Source organism: Falco rusticolus, chromosome 12 (genome assembly GCF_015220075.1).
Source record: "Falco rusticolus isolate bFalRus1 chromosome 12, bFalRus1.pri, whole genome shotgun sequence".
NCBI classification, from domain to species: Eukaryota; Metazoa; Chordata; class Aves; order Falconiformes; family Falconidae; genus Falco; species Falco rusticolus.
The window spans coordinates 4,899,706-4,925,177 of NC_051198.1; the positions used below are offsets into that span (position 1 = coordinate 4,899,706).

At 45.2% G+C, this 25,472-nt stretch overlaps 1 long non-coding RNA gene across 6 annotated transcripts in view; it reads right to left on the reverse strand.

Moving 5' to 3' along the window:
- The window catches only part of LOC119155912, a 30,159-nt gene extending 17,910 nt beyond the window's left edge, over positions 1 to 12,249 (reverse strand). For 5 of the 6 annotated variants that reach the window (XR_005106915.1, XR_005106914.1, XR_005106912.1 and 2 more), the window contains exon 1: positions 11,917 to 12,249. This is a non-coding gene — a long non-coding RNA (uncharacterized LOC119155912). Of the gene's footprint in view, positions 1 to 6,592; positions 6,737 to 11,916 lie in introns of all 6 variants that reach the window. The other variant, XR_005106911.1, reaches the window with a different exon arrangement.
- Positions 12,250 to 25,472: the final 13,223 nt, after the last annotated feature.

The window sequence follows — 25,472 nt, forward strand, 5'->3', positions numbered from 1 at the left end:
ACCCATGAGCTGTGTCCCCAGTGGAAAGGACCCCTGTGGATAAACTGAATTGCCACTGCCCGGGGCAGCTGGGCTGGCTTGAGTGGCTAGCAGGCTTGTGCTGGTCCTCAGGTGTAAGGTTGTGGTGGGGTCTGGGACTGGTACCGGGATAAGCTTATGTTTGGCAGCAGTGGGCTCCTCTGCCTGGATTTCCATCTGAGGCCAGTTGGGACTTGGGTCAGAAATTTTGGCTGTTTCGCTGATTTCATTGAGGATTAGTTTGTATAGCATTGGGTGGGATTTTTAAAGACACTCAACTAAATGTCCTTTAACTTTGAACAGGGAAAAATTATTTCTCCCCATGGGTCCCCAGGCAGGAGCTATTTTCCTGTCCTCTCAGGGCAGACCCCAGATGTCCAAGATACACATCCCCTGTGAGCATAGGACCACGTGGGTGCACCTCTCCCAGCCCTCCTGGACAGGGGCATGGGCAGACACGGATACCTAGAGCCTCAAGTTGATTTAATCTGTACCTGCCTCTGTAACTATGCCTGGCTTCCTCTGACCCAAATTACCTAACTCAGCTGGTATTTCCTTCCTCATATTCCTTCCCTTACATCTATGCATCTCACCTGCTATAGTTTAACTGGCTGCAGTGGGGGAGTTGGGGAAACTGTGCTAATGCTGCACCCACCTCTGCCTTTCTCCCCGCCTGGCTTAGAGAGACACTGTGCAAATGGAATTTTTAACATCAAAAGTTTCAATTACAGCAGGAAATGTCAGGCCGACAGAGTGCGACTGTTCCAGGTTTCCCATAAGGAATACTCCCACCCCTACTATTTACCCATATGGAAAAAACAACCTCCGATGGTATTTTTTTAAGTTCTCAGGTAAACGGAGCTGAATGGTATCATCACATACACGGCAGGCTTTCTACAGGAGATGAAAAAGTGTAAATCACAGCTAAGGGTCCAAAGCCTTTACAGTACCTTTTTCATGAAAGAAAATCCTGGGATACAGGCTAAGTGGGATGGGGGCTGTTTGAGAGGCAGCTTAACCTCCAGCAAGTTAGTCTCAGGGAAAGAGGAACAGGGTGGAAACATTGATCTCAGAGCAGGAGATCATATGGAAAGCAGCATACAGAGTACCCGTACGCATAACACTGGAGAAGGTGGGTTACAAGAGAGCCTTACTGGGATGCTTTCTAGGAGATGTGAGTTGTCAGTGCAATGACCACAAGAGCTGTGCACCTTCAAGAAGAGCCTGGCTTGGTACTTCTTGGTACTGTCTCTAAGGTAGCTGAGACAGGAATAAAGTCTCCTCTTCATCTTCTCTTCTAGAGGCTGAACGAATCTAATTCTTTCAACATCTCCTTGGTCATCATGAGCTCCAGCTCCTGATCATCTTGGTTGGTCTCTCCTCAATTCTTCCAGAAAATGTGTCCCAAACATATTTTGCATGTCTCTAGGCAGTATCAAGCTCATCTTTTATTGGAAGAAATGTAAGACTTTTACCATGGCCTCAGAGATCTCCAGTGGTCTTAGGTCTTGCTTCATAATACAGAGCCACCGCTGAGGCAGATGATACTTAATTCACTACCACTTCTGCAGGGACTCCCATCATTTGCCTCAAGCAGGAACAGGTTATGCTTTTAATGACAGTGTTCAACCTGTGGGATTGTCTTGGACATACTGGTTCCTGAAATTGTAACTGGGCTTCCAAAAAAGCCTGGAGAACTTCAGTGGTCAAATTAAATCAGTAAATGTGGTAAGGAATTTGGCACTTAAGTCACCTGCCTCTTCAGGATAATTCAATGTATCCCAAAATCAGGCTCAGTCAGCATATTGTCCAGCAGAAGAGTTGTTGCTGTGGAGTTTTTAGAAGTGTTTAAGCTCTCTGGCCTGCTCCTGATGGGAAGTGTCTGTCCTCATGTGTGCTGTATATAGACTGGCACCTATTTATGGGAGGGAGTTTGTGTGTGAGGGCAGCTGGTAATGTCATGGGAAACCTCATTGTGTTTCTCTGCAGAACGGCACAAGATCATAGCACAATACAATATATTTTGCAGATGTGGTGGTACAGTGCTTCTGGTTAGGGCAAGTGGGAACACAATAATTTAATTTAATAGAAAATGGTGAGGTTTCGAAATGTGTTTTTATTCCATAGGAAGATGAAAGCAAGCCCTCTTGAAATGTTTCATGAAATGAAAATGAAAGGGAGGGAGAACTTTTTAAAAATAGCTATTAGCTAGCTGGTTAAGGAACTCACCTGGGCCGAGGGACCTGTGCATTGAACTTGCTGCCCTCTATCAAACAGAGCTGGAATTTTTACCTACATTCTGTGTGTGAGCTTGGGTGGTAGTGATGAGGGCTCTGTCCTCAGCAAGACTCAGGGACATTTGGGACAGGTTGTATTCACAGTGTTACTTGGGGAGATGGAAAGGGAACAGAGCTATATGTCAGCAAGTGGATCCAGCCGTGGGTTCATCCATGGGCACTATTCTCAGCAACTCAGCTCAGCTCTGGCTCACATGGCACTGGGAGGACCCTCTAATAAACAGAGGAGCAGGATGAAGGACATGAGATAGGGTGGGAGAAATCTTTTTCTCCAAATACAAGTTTAATAGATGTCAAAGGTCATCTTTTTTTTTGAGGCTTATTAGCTATGGAAAAAAATGTTGCACTATTCCCCATGATGTAAATCTGTATAGATTTAAATTGATGGGAGAAATTTGCAACTTGTGTGAACAGGCATAGCTCTGTGAAGTCAGCGGAGTCACACCAAATTGTATCAGCTAAGGATATAACCCATCATTTTTAATGGTATCACTCTTCCATGTAAGAAAAGGCAAGGAAATGGGGGTATATGAGGGAGAAAAGGAAGAAAAAACCATAGTGCAGGATTTACAAAATCTTGGCTATCGCTTTTCTGAGCCTCTGCATGGAAAACATCTGCATGTTACAAAACACTTTGATGTCTACCATACAAACTCTGGGCTCTCCTATCCACTGAATGGTACATTCACAGGGCATTGCTTCTCTGATGTCAGCTGCCCTCGCTGGGAATAGGCAAGCCGAATATTACTCTGAGCAGCTGAACATACACCACCTGCTGATTCCAGTGAGTTCATTTTGCCTGTCTGCAGATATAAAATATTGAGAGGGTCGCAATTATTGTTCCTTTGGAGATATTAAAGTTTAGACGCTGCCTTTAATGACTGATGTATAGTAGTAGAGTGTGATCTTTCTATGGGAAGTTGATGGCTACTACAAGATAAACCTTTTGTGGGTAAAATAAATAATGTCTTTCTCTTAGGAACTAATGCATGGTGTTTGGTTAACCAGTGGTGCTAAATCCAGTGGGAGTATACTTGTAATTATACCAGGGAACCATGTAGCTTTCTAAGTTCAGAAATCTGCTGGGTGAAACGCTGCCTGGTAATGCAGGAGACCAGCAGAGATGTTTGCAAAGGTCCCTGTTGGGGCTTTATGTCTACAGGTAAGAACTTGGCTAACCAGTTCTGCTTCAAGTCTTTGTGCTAGAGCAGCACCGCCTGTGCACATGTGGCGGTCTTCATGTTCATGTTGCTTATTGGATGTGTAAGAACAGCAGCAAATTCCCTGTCCTAGGGCCAGTCATAAAAGGCAGCTTAGAACAAGGCCAGATAGGTGGGCAAGGAGCAAAGGATGCACACAAGGCCAACTGTGTGTGTAAAACAAGTGTGCTTTTAATTTGTCGTAGCAGCTCAGCATCTGACCACTCACTTGGGATGGGATTCCTCTGGCTCTATGTGAATATCTACAGCAGATCTAGAGCTAAATGGTCTTCACAGCCGTCAGGGAGTGATACTGATCTAATCCTAAGGGAGGTATCTGCTGTAGGCCGGGTGGTTTACTCCCCAGAAATGCCTAGTCACTCCATGAACTGTGGTGGGAGGTGACTGTGGCTGAGCAGATGTAGATACCAACATTGTTAGGAGTCAGGTGAGAAGAAACCCATCTTTTGCTGCAAGGCGAGTGGTGATCAGGCTGGCTTCTAGGGAAAAACAGCAGGTCAATGAGCGAAGAAGGGTCAGTCAGACAAAGCTGCTTGAAGCCCTGCTGACCTCTCTCCAGCCTAGTCCAGTAAGTAACAGAATTGTGCATTTGGAGAACTGGTCCTGACATACTCAATTACCTTTCACCAGCTGCCAAGCTAGTGCCAGGTGTGATGCTGTTTCTAGGCTGCATTTGGAGGTGGTTGTGTTGGAAAAAGCAAAGACAGTCTCTTGGTATGCCTGGAAGTGGTCAGCATTGGACAATCTGTGAAAAATCGTGTTTGCTGATCCCTGCCAAACCCCATGTCTCCAGTGGAGCCAAATTTAGCAATGACATCAGTGGCGATGTGCATTATGTGTCATTGAAGCAACAGAGCTAGCACTATGGACGGACTTGTCCAGAAGGGAGAATGTTCCCTTTTGATCTACTCCACAGCTCCTTTGCCCTCGATGTGTGGATCCATACACCTTGCTTCTTCCACACACTGACATCAGTGGAAACTCCATGTTTAGACAGGTGCAAAATATGTGGTACTTAGATGCATCGCAGTGATAAGGGCTCTGAACTGCTAATTGTGGAGGAAAATTCCCTGTCCTGCTCCTACCCCACTGTTTAATTTTGTGTTACCTAGCAGGAGAGGATGATTCCATGATGTATCTTCTTCTGAGATCATTGAGTTTTCTGTATGGTGAGACTCACCATACCAATATGAGTCATTTAGAGTTCAATTAGTAATTTATGAAACAAATTAGCAAGATATTAAAGGTCTAGTGCAATGACGTGCTTTTGAAGTGATCTGATGAAGGACTTGTAATGCAAACTATTGTATCAGATAGGCTAATAATAAAGCAAACTGGTTCATTCAAAGGAAAACAGTCATTCTGAGGTTACTATCCTTTGCCATAAATACAGCACTGTGCAGTGGCAGTAAGCAAAGGCAAAGGGGGTTTTTATGGGAATGGCAATAGCTTATAGGTTGCAATTAGGGATATATGAGGCAGGGTCACTATTTTCGTGTAACTGTCAAATTCTGCAGAACTCTTAAGGCTGTATCTGAACTGCAGTTGGGCCAGAATACCTCAGTGCAAGTTGCTGTGGCTGGGCTAGCTTTAGATTCCAGATTTTGGGTGCCAGGTGCACTTATACCATCACACAAAGGAACACCCACACTGGCTGGCAGATATGCCCACTACTCTTTGCAAACCTTCCAGCTCACACTGAGAGCCCTCTTCAGCCTGAGGCTGGAGAAGTGCAATGGAGATACAGGAAGGAAAGAGAAGTGCAGCTGATGCCCCGATGCATTTGGGCAAAGCCTTCCTTCTTCTGGCTTGCCTGACTTAGACATGGGTGCAGTCTAGTGTGCACTTCAGTCCAAGAGAGCCTTCCAAAAAGGTCCTGAGCTCAGCTCTTCCTCAGTGCGATACTGAGACTTTGAGCCCAAGCAGCAGCCAGGCTAGCTAGCAGCCAGACATGTGGACAGAAAGCAGGTAAGTCACAGGGCTGGGCACACTTGAACTGTTTTGAATCCCACTTATTACACACTGATGTAGAAATAACCTTGGATTATATTTTAAAACTGTTTAGCCCTGACCCACATCCCAGTGAAGTCAATGAGATGTTGCCAGTGACTTAAATGGGCTCTGGAACAGGCCTGCGATGTTACTAGTGCCTTCAAATACTTCCTTCACCTGTAGGATGAAAGTCCTTCTCCTGAGTCAATGGGCCTCCTTACTTCTTCCTCCCCTCTCAGTTTCCATGGGCCCCTAGCATGGGAAACTCAGCCTTATTCATCTTTGTATTTCCATGTCTCTGAATCAGGCAGGTTCTGGGTATGTTCCACATAGAAGCCTGTTATCTTTTCAAATGGCAAAAAAGAGGGGATTTTTCCATAGTCACATAGTTTTTCCACAGAAATGTATTCATGAGATTTAAACTTGCCCAAACTATGTTAATGTATGTGGTTGGCTTCTGTGCCAATTTTCATTGTGAATAAGACGCAAAATAAAAGGGCTCTTGTGTCTCCCTTTCCTCCTCCCTGAACCCCTCCCATAATTTTTGAGTTCATAAGCCCATTTTGTATGCGAATCAGATCAGGAGAGGAAAAGCAGGGGGGGTACTTTTCCTTTAAGACTGTGCCTTTGCTTTAAACTACTGATAGACACATGAAAGTTATGACTGAACCAAGAAGAGGTTAATACAATGGGGGTGGATCTTATAGTTGGTGTAAATTGGGATAACTCCATTTGTCCGTAGTGAACCTTGCTCATTTACATCAAAGGAGGACACAGCCTTAGCTCCTTAGAGGCTCTGCTCATTGCTGCATTGTTATTCTAAGGCATTTTCATCTGACAAGAGAAATGGTATCTTTTCTTAATACAGATGTTAGGACTTCAGCTTGACAGCCTCCTTCCACAGCACACAGAAAACATCAGTTGAGTTTAGGCAACTCTGTTAGCCAGATGGCTATGAAACATTCATAATACAGGCTGTAGCTATTATGAGCCATTTCTCTTTGGTGCATGTCCTGACAAGCTGCTGTTATTAAGTTTCAGTGTATTTCTGTTAATGTTACCTACCTATTTTCATTCCTGTATGCTGTCACACGGAGCTGGTTGGCGTGGTCTTGGGAACTGGGCTTCAAGGCTCCTCCCTGTGAAAGCTGCCAGCTCATTTATTTGTTTCTTTCCAGTGGTTCAAGCTGGTGCGTTATTCAGAAACTTCTGAAAGAGCGGGGTTGGGTAAACCTCTGATTCAGTTCATTTGAAAGCACCCTTGAAGTCCTCCTCCACATCTTGCCCTCCTGTGGCTCTGAAATAGGCTTGATGAGGCTAATTGGGAGCCCGTTTCTGAGAAATCATCAGTGCTTCTGCTGGAAATGTCCCTCAGCTTGAAGGTCCCTGTCCCTTCTTGCAGAACTGTGATACTTCTGATTTGGGCCCTGTCTCTCCCTGGTCTTTCTTTCTCATTCTTAGAGGGCAGAAGTGCAGGAGGAGGGGGAGGGCAGACACATGAGTTGTGAGGTGTGAAGGTCAGGTAGCAAGATCACTTGTATTTTATCCTTATCCCAGCATTACTCTGCAGGAGCAGTGGTTGCCAGTCCAAAGTATGTTCTCCTGATGGCTGCTCAGTTTTGCATAGCCCGTTAACTTTGCAAATGGTGGCAAGAACATGGGATTCTCAAGTGAGCTCTGAGTACTCACTGCTTTTGATCCTGCCACTGCTGTGTCCCTGTGTTTAGCCACCGAAAGAGCTGTGATGCAGTAGCCACCCTAGGCTGTTGGCTAGTAGTATAATCCCTCTGGAATGGGTTGCATTAGCTGAGGTGGTTTGACTGATAGCTGTAGGCTCTCCTCGTCCCACCTGTGCCCTGTAGAAAAGCTGATAATGATGCTGCAGCTACAAAGGAGTCTGCCCACAGCCACCAGCACAGACCTTGACTGTTGTCTGTATGGATGGAGCACACTTCTACATGCCTGTGCCAAAACGGCAGTGACAGCAATGTGCTAAGTAATTACACGCAACTGGAAATACTTGGTATCTAATTGTCATTTCTCACAAGACATTTAGTTTTTGGAGGTAATGTATAGTATGTAAGATGAACAGATGGACTGAGGAAGCTCTTTGTAGAACATACTTTCAGCAAACCAGTTCAGTTGGTTTGTCAGTTTATAGCACTTATATGAACCGCCTGCATACTGAGAGCTGTTTCTTTTTTATATGGCAGTAGTAATGTTAGCATCCAAAAAAGCATAATCTTGAGATTGTCTTTAGAAATCCTGAGATTTTAGTATGTCTCTCTGGGCAAAATTTGCCTTCTGGTTTTTGCTTGAGAGGCACTCAGGTCCTTGCATTCACCAAGGATAAAAACTGGCTTTAAATCAGAGATGTGAAATTTGTTTTAGTGGAAAGTCACTATATGTAGTGCTACTCACTATAAAATTGTAGGACTTGGTCATTCTGGAGAAATGAGGCAATACCTGGTATTTGAAGAAATTATTCACAATACAAGGAGAGCCTTTTGTTCATGTGCAGCCGGATATGTAGCAGGCAGATCTAAATTATACTTTGCAAATGTTTTGTTACAGTGGTGGGTGCAAGACCTTTACAGGAAGGATGCTGCCAAAACAGGAGGGCACCTGCAGGCTCTTTGGCTGGAGTAGCCTCCTGCAGCATCCCCAGAGTTGCTCTGTGACCTGCCCACAAGAGCCAAGGTGCAGTCCCCAAAGGGTATTTTATCCTTTATCCCAGCTTTTGATAGAACCATTTTGATAGCTCTTGGTGGCTTTTATTTCAGCTGCTGATTTTTGGAGAGGAAGAGAGAAGACTAAATGCATGGTAATTGTTCTGTAATGGATAGCCTGAGAAATATCCATCACAGTTGCAGTCTGCTTATGTGGACCCGTGTTCTCCTCTCCCAGCCTGTGAAGAGAAACAAAATTTCTGGCAGGCAACTAGATTATTTCAGAAACTGCCTGCTCTCCTTCCAAGGAGGTGCTTTTTGCCATGATACTAGACTACCCAGTCCTGCATATTTTTTTCCCTTGGCCTTGGCTCTAATCTCCAGTGTTCCTGTCCTTCCATGGGAGGGGGCTTTCTTTCACATCTCACTATTCATTCAAAGGAACCAGTGTCTCAGGCTCCGATGCAGACCCTGAGCTGTGTCCAGGAGAAAGGCCCAGGGGACCCACTCACCCACCCAACTCCAGGTGTTCAGGAGCTATGGCAAGAGTTCAGGTAGTGTGTTTACAGTACATTTTCCAGCTGCAAAGGGAGAAGGGTTTTCTTAGCAGTTTTATGTAAATTGTTGTGGAAATGGAGAGTAATAATGTTCTTGTTTCAAGAACTGTCATGAATGCTTGGGTTTTGAGGCCAACCATTCCGCTCCTGTTATCTCTAGGAATCAAGATGTTTATCTGCCTAAACGATTGCAGTGTGTCTCAGGTATTTGAAGGTGGTTCTTCCTATTTATGGGAAAAAGAAAAAAAATTAAAGAATCAATCTTTGTTTCCCAAACTATCAAAAGCTTGTTAGCCTCAGGCAGATCTTTTTATCTGCAAGCAATAAAGCAGATATGTCCAGATCCTCAGCCAGTATCTATCAGTTTAATGCCCTTGGCCCATTACTTTTTCTCATGCAGTTTCTCTCAAGTGGGATTTAGACTGTTTAAGCATCGCCTTTTCTTCCTGTGTCCAGTTTGAAGCTTAGCGGAACAACCATTAGCCCCAGCTATCAGAGAGCTTGCACCAGATGCCACCACGGTCTCCAGTGCCTACAGAGTCAATGGAGTGGGGTTGTGAGCCTTTTGTCAAGTAGTCAAGCAAGGCAATTTCTGTGAAGGGTCAGTGGAGAAATATGAGCTCAAAAGGTGAAGGAGAAGGTGGTGGAGCTGAGTTCCGGTGACACCAGATATTATGTGTGCCTCTCAGTTCATTGCAAGGCTGATGCAGTTTTATCTGATGTTTAGGCAGAACTTCATCTAAGGCAGCGTGTGCCCTAGGGGGCTGCTGAAGATTTAGGCTTCCCTGCTTCCCAGCTGAATTGACTGGTGCTCTGGCAAAATAGAGTATGCCTCTAGAAAACCTGGTTGCCATATGAAATCAGTAATGTTTTCCTCCCAAAATAAAACCTACAACTGTCACTTGCACTTGGATAGATTAACTAAGGGGCATAGAGTTGGAAATTATAACAATCATAGAGACACAGACTCCTCTGCCAAGATTCACAACAAGAAGAGGATAAGGGCAGTAAAGGAGGCCGGCTCCCACTGTTTTGGGGTTACTGACAGAGCAGGGCCCTCTTTCCCTCATGAGGGAATGGCTGCACTAGCCAGGAGTAGGGATGGCACCAGGCAAGGAGGTAAGGACGGGAGGCCTGAGGGCCATAGGTGCAGCGGGTGCTGGCAGCCCTGCCTGCACTCCCTGGTGCCCAGGAGGAAACCTGCCTGAGTCAGCCCAAATCCCTCTGACAGCTCCCAGCCCCACAGAGTTCGTCTGTGCCACACTGTGTCTCTCCCAGCAGGACCCTGCCTTAATGCCAGGGCAAACTCCTGTATCCACAGGTGATTTCTTTGGGGATGGGGCTATCAAGTCAAAGCAGGTTGGCCCTTCTGGCTGGGAAGGTCAGGTTACTGCAGCTCTCCCCTCACACTTTTTCCTTTTTTTATTTTAAGGGTGTGGTATATTTTGTAAGTTTTATGTTTATCAAGAAGTTGATTGTGTAAATAAAATTGCAGCCTTGTGTGCCAAATAGCTGGGTTATGATTTCCTGGAGCAGAGCCAAGGCGGTGTGTGGGAGCATGCCAGTGCTAATATGTTCACTTTGCTAAGAAATCCGGCATGTGTGAAGCAGCGAGGGAGGACACTCTTCGAGCTGTGGCAGTGGTTAACCCTTCCCTGGCACCATCATCTCCACACCTCTGCTGGGTTTCCCCCAGCAGTGGTTCACAAACAATCTGTGCATTCACCAGCAGAAGGGTCTGAGGTGCTCATGGACTTACCTGGACCCTGGCCAAATCAACATGGGACTTCATGAGGCTCAGGGTCCCTCCCTGATTCTCCTCCTGTGGCGGGAGCCCAGTGTTTTTTTCAGCTTGCATGTGAGAGCTGCATCACACAAACTTCCAAGGGGCCTCGGAAAGAGGACAGGTCAGGCGGGTGCCTGGGGATGCCAGGGTAGGGAAAAGGGCCTTGGGCTAAATGAGAATAAGCCACCGACTTTAATGACTTTATTCCCTGTTTACTACTACATTCTAGCCAAAGTTTACCCTGTTTCTATCCTGCAGAGGCAGTCAGAGTTTCTCTCCAGAGGCTGTTCAAAAAGCAGCTGAATCACTGAATAGTTTGAGAGTATTTTCTGCATGGAATGGTGCTGCAGAAGTGAAGCCTCATGTCACTGAAGGCAATGGGAAGATTACTACCAGGCTTTGAGAGCACCAGAGTTATGTTCTGGTTGCTTGTTTTATTATTTTCTGCCTACAAATCATGCAGTCCTTGTCTCAGAGCAGCTCCTATCTCCTTCCACTGATCCATAGGTCATTACATTCTGGAAGTACTTAAAACACATGAATGCAGAAAATGTAACCTCTCACTTTCCACCAAAAAGGAAATCATGAGTCGGCTACTTCTGCAGACAAAGCAAAAGTCCCGAGGATGCATGAAAGGACTTCATTTTGCCAAGCAGCAGGGAGTAGAGTTTGCTGTGTTACAGTAGGGAGGGGGTGGGGAGCCTGTGTGTGCTGGGAATTCTTGCAACTCAGACAAAAATAGTGACTTCCATTATTTACCTGCCTAAGCCGGAAACCTGCTTGCATTTCAGGCATTTATTGTAATTCCTCACATAGCTGGGGATGATAAGCCCTGCTAACTAGTCATTGCATGCTGACTGAAAATGATAGTTAATGTGCACTGTCTACCCAAACAACTTTCTTCTTTAACCCTTTCAAACTTGCTAGATTTGGGGTTTTTTTCCAAATAATGTTGCTGCCGATCAGCCTCACCTCAGCCCTCTGTCTTCATAAAATTCAGTTTAGTGGAACTCTTTGATCGCAGTCTAATCTATATGGGAGACTTCTCAGAGCAGTTCACACGTCTAAGATACAATGACAGTTATGGCTCAAATTTCAAAGGAATCAAAGGGAGCCATTTGGCCGACTTCCACTAAATGTCATTGAAATTTGGATGCATAACTCCTATGTGTTCCTTGAATAGGCTGGATACTGTGGTTTGAGCCTATTAATGATTCTGAGCTGTAGCCCATTGCAGTTGGTCGAATGTTTTATTTGTGAGCTATTTTGTATTATCTAGGCCCAAATGCCAAGGAGGCAAACGGGCTTTGCTCTCAGGGGAGCATATGGGAGAGAAAGCACCCACCTAAGATTAGAGTTTAGTCCAGGGGAGCTTACCTTTTCCGTCCGTGCTCATGCATGTATCCATTTCTTCCTGCAGCCATCCCATCTCACTGCAGCCGTCGTGGCTCTGCGGCGTACAGGAGTGTGCTCAGCTATCCCAGGTGCCCTGTCCCACGCGGGCTGTCCTCTCGGCAGCATGTAGCATGTGTTGCCTGGGCTGGTGTGCCCGTGGGCTTTGTATGGCACACTGAGCTCTAAACCTGAGGTCACCGCTGAAATGCCTGATGGAAACATTTACTAATTTCAATTTGTGGGGGAAGAGAGAAAAGAGTTTGCAGTTGGGCTCCTGCCCAAAGCTGTTTGCTCCAGGATGGTGCATCACATGACTCCCAGCAGGCTTTGTTCTGGGGATTTGGCAACGTCAAAGGTACAAGGTGCATATTGATGTTTGGTACCAACGTTATATAAACGCTACTTGCGCAAGCCTAGCAGCTGATTTTACAAGACATGGAGAAAGACGCATCTTTTTCCAAGGGCAGGATTTAGCTCTAACTGCAATAACATCCCAGCCATGATACAATAACAATACTTAGTAGTTCTTAACATCATCAAAGCGATGTACAAGCAGCAGCTAATTAATCCTCACAACACCCCTGTGAGGCAAGTATTACTATCCCCATTTCACAGATGGAGATGATGTGACTTTGGAAGGTCAAGTGACTTGTCCAGCGCTAAACAGTCTGCAATGGAGCTCATTAGCTTCTGGCTCACAGCCACTGCTCCATGTACTCGCCCAGCCTATTACTGTAGTTTATTATGCAAATCCCCATGGAAATTAGAAGCCCAAAGCAACTCACAGATCTAAACATGGTGCCTTAGATCTAAATGCTGGATCCATTTTGTTTGAAATTGGTTCCGGAGGCCTTCCAGTAATTTCACAGGATTTTGGATAGCAATGGAAAAAGCCAGAGTGACTGTCATGCCTGGAAGACTCCAAGAAAGATGGAGGACATGAAGATGTGTGTTGGTGGCTGTTCAGCTTCACCATTGTTTGCACAGGCTCTGCTGAGGTCACCAAATAGTGCCATGCTAGACAGGGTGTCACTGAGATCAGTAAAATAAGAAAGAAAAGTTCAGCTTCGGTTCCTGCCAGGTATATTGCAAGCAGTGAGTGGAGATGGGTCTGCCTAGTCCCTGGAAGACTCTTTGGCCACAAGGTTAAAGCTGGCTGAAGAGACAACCCAGGAAAGACAGCTCACTGCAGTGAACTGGGGTCTAATTCAGGCATAAGCGTTTTTTTCAGTATTGGCAAGCTTTGCCCAAAAGTTGATGTTGTCCATGCAAACTGGTGCTATTTTGATGATTCAGAAAATATGCCAAGCCCTGTTTGGCTTGCACAACCATAGTTCTTCTCCAGAAGTTGCCAGGGATTTTGCGTGTGCAAGGAAAGGAAAAGGTATTCACCATGTAACGTTGGAGCAGGACTGGTTCTTGGCTCCATATTTCATGGACTGATAAGTGCACTGCTAGATTTCATGAGGGTGTCATCATGCCACTGAAAGTTATTTACACTAAGACACCCTCCAGGAACTGGGTCACAACTTTTTCTTTCATGAGACTTGGCAGCGATCTCAAGGTTTACTAGAAGCTGAAGAGAGGATGCCGATGTGCAACGCCAAAACCAACTTAGATGCAAAGGGAACTGGGCCCTGTGCCACTGATCAGTGCGTGGCATGTCGGGCTCTGAAGGCGATGGCATGGGACTTCACTGCTTTGCAGCTCCAGCGGTTGCTGCTGGTTGCCTTTTGCACTCTGAACAGGTGTAAATGACTACCCAGAGGCAAAGCACGGCAGAATCAGGGCCAGATCTTCAGCTAGTGTCAATCAATGCCTCGGCTTCAATGGGGCTGCATCAATTTGCCTTAGGAAAGGGTGTAATGTGGGAAACAGAGATAAGGGAACTCATGTTCTAGCACCCTATATCCTATATAATTGCTTAAGTAAGAGCACAGCCCAAAACAGGTTTGCCAGATGCTGGGGTGGTGCAGAATCAGTCCTGTGTTTTACAGGCAGGTTTATACACCCAAATGGAGGAAGCCTATGGCCAGGATGGGCTCACCTCCTGCTCACTTCAGCAGCACAGCTTGGGTACCAGCTCTTGGGAAGGACGTGGTTGTATAGATCTCAGCACAGAGCCCGTATAGGAGGCCTTACCTTCTGGTTGCTGGGCTGTTGTCAGGCCATGCCTCCATATCTCTTCTGCTCCTGTGACCCACAGTAGCTGGAGTGAAGCCAGCGCAGGTCTGCGAGCTGGAGCAACAACCATACCTTTGTTTTGCTGCACAGATGAATAGATAGATAACAGCGAGTTAATGGATGGCAGCCCCTTCCCCCCACAAATGTCAGTCCTATCACTCACCTCCTCCCCCAGCAAAAAGAGGCCTCAGGGACAGAGAAAGAGCGCAAAGATTAAAACTAACCCATTGCTTTGGAACTCTTCAGTGAAAGGGCTGATAAGAGAGGGCTGAGATCAGGAATCAGATTTCAGGGGTAAAGAATAACCAGAAAACGGAAGGATGCCGAAAGGGTTATCAGAAGAGAGCGAGATGGTGAGCACGTCCCAACAGCTTCTCTTTCGAAAAAAAAAAAAAAGAGAGGAAAGGTGTTTCTCTTGTAGCAGCTACAGATACAAAGAGCTGTTCAGGCCACTTTGCACCAACCAAGACCCTGGAAAGATGGAAAAGTGTCCCAGAGCTCTGGTGGAGGCTTCTAAGCTGTTAAAGTACTGTTTCCATGCTTGAGATTCCCGGGAGCTGTAAGCCCCACTGTTTCGTGCTCTCGCTGGGAAGCAATCAGCACTGGAAAGACCTGAGGAGTAGACAGGGCTCATGCAACAGGCTCTGGCTCAGGCTGGGCAATGTGGTTTCAATTTAGGTACTCTCCTCTCAAAACCCTCCATAAAAGCAGCCTGCATATAAAAGCCCATGTTCTTACAGCACAGAAGCATTGGGAAGACTGTCCTCACCTCTAGAGAGGAGTAAGTTTCAGCAGCAAAGGCCTCACAAAAGCACTGCAAAGGTAAAGTTCACACGTCTGTAGATCTCATAAAAAAGTTGTTGGAGTTTCTGTGTGATCCAAGCACTGTATTTCCTCTGCTGAGACATGGGCCTGTCACTTAATTCTTTGTGCAGGACAGATTATCAGGAATCAGCATTACAGTTGGAGAGGAGAGAGGCATCAAGGAGCTTTTCTTCTTTTTGGGATGGTGAGGAAGGGGGAGCCCACTTGCTATTTTTCACCCTGGTGGAGATTGCAGGGGGCTATTGGAGGAAGAAGGCAGACAGCTATGGCAAGGTTGCAAGGTTACTGCAGCAAGCACACAGCAGGTTTCTGCCCATTATCTGGGTGATCTGGATGAAGCTATGAAAGAGGCTGAAAACAGGCAAGGAGGATCCTGGGGGCTCGTCCCTCCTGCCTGGCATGGGGTGACCTGGGCTGGTTTCAATTCTGTCTTAAAAAATAAAGCTAAGCCTGAGGAAAGGGAGGAGGAGAGATCTGGCTTTGAGAATTTGTTTTCCTATTCCCAGTGGGTGAGCCTGTCTACTTATTCACTTGGGCACATAGCAGTTAATACAATTTTCTTGATAATAATAGTTTGGGGGCTCTGAAGAGCTAGCAGGTGGGAGCCAGATAAACCAGTTGTGAAGGTAAACACTGACAACTCCTCCAGTGTCCCAAGCCATGTCCAGCAAGGCTGTGGCAGACTTGACTGTGGGGCTGGAAACCCATCTCTCGCTGCTCTTGGGGCCAGACAGCTCCCTTGAGGCAGCATCAGAGCAACATCAGCACTGTCAGCCTCAACGGGTGCCCTTTAGCTGACCACCTGAGTGGTTAATAGGCTACAGTTACAGTGCTTTCCTTCTTTTGAAATGCTGCCTTCAGAGCCCACACCCATCCTGTGGTTCTGCACCTTCAGTGTTGCTGCTTTCAAGTGTCTCTGGGCAGACCCCAAGGCTAGCTGGTGCCATTGCAAGAACAGGGGTTTTAAAAGCCATAGCGGGTACCATGAGGCTTGGGGAAGAGTTGGAATATTAGGTAATTTTCCTGGCAGCGACTCTTAAGAACCATTTTTTAGGCCTGGCTTGCATGAAAAATTGCCTTGATACCACTTTTTTCTTAGGAAATAATTCTGTATTAATTTTTTTACCACTGGTTATAGTGGGACAAGATCTCATCTAAATGCAGTTATTTTGCTGTCAAAGTGACTTCTATCATACAACTTTTCTTTCTAACGAGAGCTGTAGTGCTTTTGCTATTCTAATATACTCAAAGATGCACTGCCTTTGTATGTAGATGAGATGTTAGTGGCAGAGACTTCATTGCAGCATGGTGAGGGTGAGCAGGAAGGTATAGTGTTGCTTTTTATTGTTCTTATGCTGCTGTGGATATTTTCTACCCCAGCTGTGGCTCCCAGCCTGCCCAGTCTTACCTCCCATTGTGGTGTGGATTTTGGATCCCATAGATTCAGGGATGTATGGCAAGATACAACAGAACGGCTTATTTTCCCCTGCACAATGACATTGGAGGTGCAGAGGCAGACTTGTGCTTGCAGATTTTGTCTGTGTGTGAAGCTAGGGGTACTGTCCAGTTTTCTTCTCATAGTGAGTTTTCTAGAAACAAGGAAGGGCCTGACCCTGAAGCTGGAGTCTTAAAGTGGTAGATTTTTAAGGATACTTGAAACCTCAGCCTATAGTTCACCCCAAGTCTCATGCGCAGTGTCTGCACCTAATGATAAATCAGATCTGTACTATACAATCAGAAATCATGCAGTAACTTTCAGCTGGGCAAGCATCTTCCCTTTGCAGAATACAACCAGTGTGAGTCAGGCACTTCTCTGAAAGAGCTAGGCCGTTGGTCAGCGTGCTTTTGTTGGGCTCTGTTGGTCTGCTGGTTGTGTGGCAGTGCTGGCTGAGCTTTGGAGGTGGGCTCAGCTGAGTGAGGATCTTCTCTTGACATCAGGGGAACCGTGCTTCTGGAAACCCCAAACTAACAGATCAATTCCTCAAGTCCTTTCAGGTGAGATTTCTGAGCAGGGAAATCAAGGGTAGAAACCCAGACATACAGCAGCTTTTCTTAGGCTATGTGTTATTCCTGCCCAGTGGTTCTTGACAAGTTCTGCAAAATGACTCCATAAAACATGTCCCTGAGGGAGGTGTGAGTATTCTTGCAACCTGGAGAAGCAAAAATCTCTGCAAGCGCTCAGTAGGTCCTACAAGTCATTTCACACCTGACGGAGTACACCAGAAACATTTAGGGAATATGAAAAAAACCCCATCCTTTAGGGTTTGATCCCATGTCCAGCGAAGATACTGTCAGGGATCTTATACCTTGAACAATCCTTATGGTTGCACTTCTAGATCTTCTGTAATTCCTCAGGGAGATAACAAGAGATAATAGCACACATCCCATGAAGTAACTGGTAGGGCTATCAAAGTTCTTGTCTCACCACCTCTATGATGCTGGGTCACAAATGCTTTTGTTATATGCATGTAGAAGAGCTAGCATGTTGAAACCTGTTAGTACTACAATGACATTATTATTATTAATATTACACCTATTAATACCGCTACTGCTATTAATATGTTAATGAGTCATATCAGTAATAGATTAAGAATGAATGTACTGAGATATGTATGAGGTATGAGGTATGTACTGAGGTAATGTATGTTACATTTGATTTCATGTGAAGGTCATTTTCAAATGTCATGCATGCCTCACCATGGGGATGTGCTTCCCTGCTTAGGCACTCTGGTGCTAGAGAAACATTTGGCATTGCTCCTGTTTTCCTAGAAGTTTTCCACAGAATTGTGTTTGTAAATTGGTGCTACTTATTTTGCTGTTGGTCTCGTCAATGAAATAAGGAAGGACCTAATTCTATATTTTCTGAGGCCCAGAATTTCCCATGAGTTTTGAAAGGAACAAGGAAGACAAGAAAATACAGGGCCAGTCCTCAGATGTGCTCTTTGAGGTAGTAGGTAGGAGACGGTGAAGCATGCCTCTTTCCGACTCCTGCAATTTCAGGGAAAAATCCCAGAGAAGCTCCTTTAGCTCAGTAATATCCATAGTCTACCTACCGTCGCGTGGACAATGCTTCAGCAGCATGCGTTGTGCAAAGTTGTATTCCTCAGTGTCAACAGAACGATATTTGATTTATATTTGTGGGTTTGAAATTTGATGCTGTGATTTAATTTTTGGAGGAACTGTGTTCCCTTCCAGGGGAAATTCTTGTTTAAGAAAGAAAGAAAAAAAGAAAGGAAGGGGGTGGGGGAAGAAAAAAAAAAAGAAAAGAGAAAGAATGATAGAGGTTACGATAGTATTACGTTACCAATTGGATAAACTGACAAAACAGCCTACTGTGACTCGGAGAGTTTAATTTTGTACATTTTGGCAACTTCTTAAAGCAGAAAATGAGAGCAGTACTGTCAACGGGGCTTTTGATATTTCTCGGTGTTTATACTAGAGATGAAAGTGCATTCTGAATTAGGGTGGAAGGCAGCAGGCCAGATTCTGACTTTGGCAACAAGAGGTGATAAACACTGCAGATCTACCCCCCTGTAACAGTGGGTAGGAAATGATTCTCCTGTTGCACAAGATGTTGTGAGATTTCAAGTTTTTTTCCATTCTGCTTGAAAGACACAGGATCTGTAAAGTGTTTGTTTTTCTCTTATTACCTCAACAAACCAGTAGATAGCCAAGTCACTTGCTTGGCATATGGGAGACCCAGCGTCATGTTGCTGCTCCTTCTGCTTCAGTGTTCTGGCCTCTGGCCTGCAGAGTTGGTCTCACTGTTACCAGCAAATATTTTATGACTTACATCCAATATGAAACGACTCCTACAGGAAAGCAACATCCAAGAATGGCCTGTTGCCCAGGGATTAAGATGCCGCTCTTGGATTTAGGAGATCCCAGTTCAACTCCCTGATCTGTATTGGGCCTTCAAATATACGTCTTCTGTGCTCCAGCTGAATGCTGAAACCGTTGGCTGCTCTGGGCAGGTTTGTTTATGTGTGTTTTGACCAGAAGTTTCCTCCTGGACCAGAAAAACCTTTTCCCAGTGGAAGTTTTGCTGAAGCTGATATGTATAAGCAACTAAAAAAATATGTTGGGAGGGGGCAACAAATGATCAGAACTAATTCTCTGAACAATACGCATTAGGATGTACGTTTGCCAGTGTATGAAATCAGTCCCTGTGCCATTGTGTCCTTTTGCTAAGATTTAATGGAAAGAGCTATAAATTGTGGTTATGATTAGCCAGCAAGAAAGGTATCTGTCAGGCAAGTTCTGCCACCCTTACTCATGTGCAGTATTTATTTTCACAAGTTGTCTTGGCTCTTTTGCTGGACTGTCCCTGTAAGGCCACTCTGCCCTGCTCCTCTCTGCCTCCAGTAGTGCTATTAAAGGAAGGAGGGAGTTGTGAATTCCCGCAGTCTGGTAAGGTCCAACTTCCTTCCTTGCTCACAACTAATGAGAAAGGCTTCACCTCTTCTCCAAACCTTCTTGCCTGTTTATTTATAGAGGCCAGTATCCAGACAGTATGGGTAATGCTTCAAACCAGACTTGGACCTGGGACGTAGGCTGGTCCAGCTCAGCTGCACAGTAGAGTTTTTGTTGGGTGGAGGCATCTTAGTGTCCTGCTTGGGACATAATATCTTGCCTCTAAATAAATGGCCTGCCCTGCAGGGTAAGGTGATTCTCAACATGAGTGAGGCTGGTGGAATTGGGCTTATAAAAATATCTGAGCAGTGGAAGAAAATAACTGCTGTTTTCCAAGAAGATGCATTTTTCTATTTTAATCTTTTAAGGCTGTGATAAAATAAATGTTGTCTATGATGTAAAGCTGAAGGGTTGACCAGAACTTCCTTTGTGGTCAAGCTCTTTTTTTATTGATTGATTTTAAGTCCTCTAAATTTGTCAGGCTCAGAAGTGCAGCCGGTGACTTAAGTTATAAGAGAATGTTTGTCTCTTTAAGGAAAAATACAGCGACCCCTCCTCCCCCTTGCCCTTCTCAACCTCTCAAAGAAACCTACACTTGGCCAGAATATTTTTTCTCCCCCAGCGGAAAATGTTGATTAAATATTCAGAAAAAATAGCAATTAAAACCCCCAGACTCCTAATTCCCAAGAATCTTTAATGGGAAACTGCTGAATATGGAATAGTTGCATAATTCTGGCTGAAAATGCATATTAGCATTTTTTTGGTAGAAGCTCAAAACTTTAAGAGAAATGTATTTAAAAGAATAACTTTTCTGTTGATAAAAAGAGGTACTTTTTCAAGCATTTCTGTGCAAGCTGTTCTGCAGTTGAGTTGGCCAAGCAAAGCCATAGCCCTATGGCTGTGCCACTAAAAGGCCTATGAGTGACTTTCCATACTGATTTTTTCTTCCCGAGCCAGAAATTGTTTCAGTTCAGCTTTTTGGTCATTCTTCACACCAGGACAGACATCAAGGTTTGGGCTGGGATCATTTGAATGGTCAAGTCCAGTCTTGTTACATAGTACTGATGCTGCTGGTGTTGTCAACCCCTCAGGGTCTGGCATCAAGCTCTCTCTGCACTTTTGGGGCACATCTTTGCTTAGCTGGTTTTACTGGGGTAAAATTCCTCCTCTTATTACTCCCCACTGGCATACATTGCTTTACTGCTGACTCAGGTTTGTTCTACAAACAGTCGGCAAGTGTTGTGTGTAGAGGTGCAAAATATGAAATCACCAGGTGAGATGACCAGGTTATGGCAAGTCAGTGACCCAAACAGCAAAGCTCAGCTGAGCTCTGTGTACTCAGTCCTCAAATAATACAAAACTACAAATTACAAAATAATGCAAATAACACTGATCTTCTTTCAAAATCCATGCCTACTTATGTAGCTAGCTATTGTATGTAGAAATGTATGGAGTTTAGATATATGAAGTGAATTCCAGGGAAGAGAAAAAAGCAATATGAACATGGAAGGGCTTTGTAAATCCATGTGAACTGCACTGTTTCTCTTCATCCCTGCTCATGCCAGCTGCTTTTCTAGTGCATTCAGTACTCCACGGGTCTCGGGGTTTTCTGTGTTAGGGGTCTGATCCCTCTCCCATCTGACTGGGCTTTGTTCCTGGTGGAAGATTTAGAGGAACTGGATATCGGCAATCTGCAAGACTGGAAAGAGAAAAGGTGGAGCCATGTTTTGATACCAGTTCAGTTTATTTACACCATTTAGGATGTGGACTGCTTTGTTTTCCCTCAAGGAAAAGAGATACAGGGAAGTTAAAGGAGCTGCTGTGTATGATTGCACAGTCAGTCAGCAGCAGAATCAGCCGTGCAGGTTGCCTGTGGGGGTATTTCTTCACGTTGGCTCAGTTTAGCTGTTGTTGAGGTCAGTTTTTCCAGTGATGCCTATTACAGGAGCTGAGGTTGGCCATTCCTCATCCACTTCCAGTTGGCGAGGGGCCCTTATGATGGTGAGGAGTACAGCTCCAGAGTAAACTAGATGCTCACAAGGTACACATGGTAGTTTTCAGTGGCACTCGGGAAAACAGTTAACAGAAGGGGAAGAGATTTCTTTCCACAGACCTTTGTTTTAAAGGGTGTTTCGGGGTGCAAGTTAACCTTTCCTTGGGTCTCTTGCCAGCAGGTGGGAACCTTTTTAACTTGTCCTTTTTCTGAGAAGGGCTGAATCGTCCGCCCTAAAGCATCCCTTAATGCAATTAAAACCAGCAGTACTGCTTCTCCAACACTGGGGCCTCCGATACTGGGAGGGGAAGCGGTGGCTCTTCTTTGAAGTCCCACCTACGTGAACATCAGTGGCAGGACTTCAAAGGGAAGCTGCTATTTCCTGTTGGAGCTCAGCCCTGGTGCTCAGCACTGCTAACAAAGCAGTTGGACTGGTTGTAAAGGCACTGATCCAACAGAGAACTTAAGCACATGCTTAAGTCCCTCAGGACTTAACCGCGTGGTCTGCTGGGTTGGGACTCAGCTCGTCTGGAGACTGGACTGGTGGTCAGGGTTGTCTCCCAGCTCAAATTTTCAAGGGAAAGAGCCATGTTAAAAAGCTTTTCACAAATGGCTTGATGGGAGCTCAAAGCTGGACTCACCATTCATAACTCAGTGACTTGGGGCACCTGTGCAGCAGCAGGAGGTGGAAATACCACAAGCAGCGCTACTGAATTTAGCAAACAACTTGGAGGCAGACAGCAGGCTGCAGTAACTATCAGCAAATGCTTGTAAATCATGAATTCAGAGCTACCTTCAGTCAGCATTGTTGAGTTCACCTCAGAGGAGCTAGCCAGGTGAGGATCTGGCCCAATAAACGGTGTTGTAAAGATGGGAGTCTACTTGCAAACAGGCAAGAAGTGCTAAAGGCACAATCGCTCAGCCCCACCTTTTGCTGAGTAATACTTTATTTTAGTGTTAGTTCCTCTGCTGTCTGTGGAGCTACTTGCAGACTAACGGATGGCAGAATTGGGATATAATTTTCTAGCAAGCATTATTTAGGTAATTCATGTAATTTGTACCAACTTACTCTCTCAGGTTTTTGTCCTCAGGCTACAGACAGACCTTGTGGTCGTGATCTGCAGCTGATACACAGGTACCACACTGCTAGCCCTGTTCTCAGCATCATGTCATCCCCTCTTCAGCAGCCGTGCAGGGTGAGAGCTTGTTCCTCATTACAGCCTACATAAAGCCCCATGGTTGCTTCATGTGTAGCAATAAAAAGATGTCTGGGAGGTGTTTCATGTTGGCAGCATGGGTGTTTGCAATTGAAAAGGCTGCTCTTCTTTGTGGCATAAATGTATTGGATTGAGCATGGTACTTTTGTAGGCTGTGGGAATAAACAGGTCATGGAAGTCTGAGAAACCCCAGTAGTTTCCAGATCCTGCTCCCTGAGGTCCTCCTGTACTTAGGGTAGCACAGCCTGCCAAACCCAACAGTAGACTGGAGTTTTCTCCACCTTGCTGTTCTCCCTATAAGGGAACCCAGTACCTAGTTGCTAATCCCCCATTCCAGAAAAGCAAACTGAGTGTATTTTCTGGAGGTTCTCATCTGGGACAAACTGGAAACATCTTTATTTGGATTATGAAAATACCTGTGAAACTGTTAGGACGCTGGGTTTGGATGTCGCCAGCAGACATATCTGCCCATCCGTTCAGGTTCTCAGAAGAAACTTCTGACATATCTTCACTGCACAGCTGAGCACTGTGTAGTTAGTGCTCACCAAATACTCAGTTCTTTGCTGACCAGCTCTGTTACATGCCTGCAGTCCTGTGGCACTGCCCAGAGAAGGTAAGGCCCCCACACCTCCACTTCTTGGTTCAGGTGTAGGATGCTAGTACAGTGCTAATGTTACTGTTAGCACTGCGTGATATGTCCTTGGCATACTCCTTGTGGGATCAGGCTGGTGTGTCCGCTCTGTGATTTTGTGTGAAGGTCTGGTTTGGGAGTACCCACGCACAAAGAGCAGACATGCTTTTCTTTGGATGGGTGGGTTGGATGGGGCAGTCGCTGACAAACAGCAGTGTGACTCATTGCTCATGCCTGAATGCTCTGCAAGGGTTTTTTTCCTGAAAGTGAGTGTGGTCACTTCACCTGAGAGTGAAGCTGGTGACCTCAGAGACTTGAAAAAGTTCAAACTCAGCTTTTCTGCACCTTGAAAATTCACAAGAAGCGGCTGATGCGATTACTTAGGAAGGAAGCCTTGTGTTGTGACTGAGGCATGGGACTAGTATGCAAGAAAATTGTTCAGTTCTTGGTGCTGACACAGGTGTCTCAGGTGGCCTCGAAGAGTTCATTTGGTGTCTTTTTTTTCTTTGGTCTCCCACCTGTAAATTAGGCTAATAACTCCTTACCCATCCAGCTATTAGCCAGCAAGTTCTTCAGGTAAGGGGTATATCTCATTGCATGTAGAATAGGTACTAGGTTTAGTCTTGAGCAGGATTCTCCTTTAAAATGAAGAAATGATAGTAATAACCCACTGAGACAGGATGGATTTTTGGAAGGATTTTTTCCACAGGCTCTTTGGATTCAAAGAAGGTGCATTTTGTTAATCTTCATTTGTGTGGTTTCTACCCATGGGTTAGTACTGAAAGGGTTTTATCCGATTCAGGGTGTACATGCAAATATTTCTATTTGAATAATAGTGGAGAATAAATTTAGAAATGTTTAAAGAGGGTATGAATACCTCAATCTGCTAGGTGGAAAAATTACTACTTCTTGTGGGTAACCCAACCTGTTTAAGTTGCTAAAAACATACCTGACTTAAAAAAAAAAAAGAAGAAGGAGTAGCTGAAAAGAGAGCTTTTTAAAAAAACAACTCTCTTCAGATTTCTAGTTTTAATATTTCAGTATGCAACAGTATTTTCATAACTGCAGCTTTTTTGGGCAGAGGTGGGGGAAATTAGAATATATTAAAGAACTCTGGAAACCACTTTCTATTTGTAAAACATGTTGTGTGTGTATCATAACACCTACAGTACTTGTAGCTCTGCCAGATTGTGCATCGACTGCCAGAATTTTCCTCGCTAAATGACATTATACTACTTTGTGGGTATTGAAAACAAATATTTTGAGGGGAGGGAGCATTCTCATCCACAAAATGTTGGTCGAGCTTGCAATATTCAGTCATAGCATTTTATATGAATGCTGCTGCATTTCTCAGCTGCTTGCCATAATTCAAAGGATAGGTTTGATGAATGTTTGTGTGCTCTCCAACTGTTCACTGGTATGTATTTTTTGCAATAGAGCAGCCCCTATAGGCTCTGAAGGAGATGAGGGCCGTGGGATGCTGGGCACCATACAAACATGTAATAGAAGACAGTAGTGGAAATTGAAGAATACAGTGGCTATCTTGAGAAGTGCAGCCCCAGAGTAGTTTTTCTTGCACTAGGCGGTGTTGGGAGGGATGTGAGATTGCCCGGTCAGTTAGGTGGAGTAAGGTAGACGGCGCTAGCTTGAGGTATGGTCAGATGAAGCCATGGGGCACTGTGGCAAGGACTGCTGGTATAGTGTCTGGTGTCTGGTACTGGAAACGAAGGAGATGGGAGAGATGCATTGCTGGCTGGGCAGCCACCGTTGCTGCTGAATAGGTTATGCAAAGGGCACAGCCTTGCTATGAGATGCAGATACACTGCAGATATCTCTAACCAGCTGAGGTTACCAATTAAGCCAGGGTCTCCCACACACTTGTGGATTTTGAGGTTGGCACACAGGCATTCCCTTGCCAGCACAAGATGAGCCCTGCCAGATCCTACTGTATAAAAGCCTCCAGAAGAGGAGTGAGGAAAGAGAAAATGGGATTAGAGGCTGCCGAGGTCTCCTCAGTTCAGCTGCTGGAACAGTCTCCACTGTGCTTTTTGCTGCTGCTTACGAAGTAAAGCTGCCTTAAGACTGCTCTAACTTAGGCCCAGGCTTATGGCCCAGCCACAGCCTGGCGCAGAGCTGTGCCTGTGCCAGAGCCTGAGAGGAGCACTGAGCATCACCCAGTGCCCTCCACTGCCCTGATGTCAGCAGCGCATTGCAAGCTGCATTTGCCAAGCACAGAAGCGGAGACATTTGCTGGCATTTTATATTATGTTTCAGT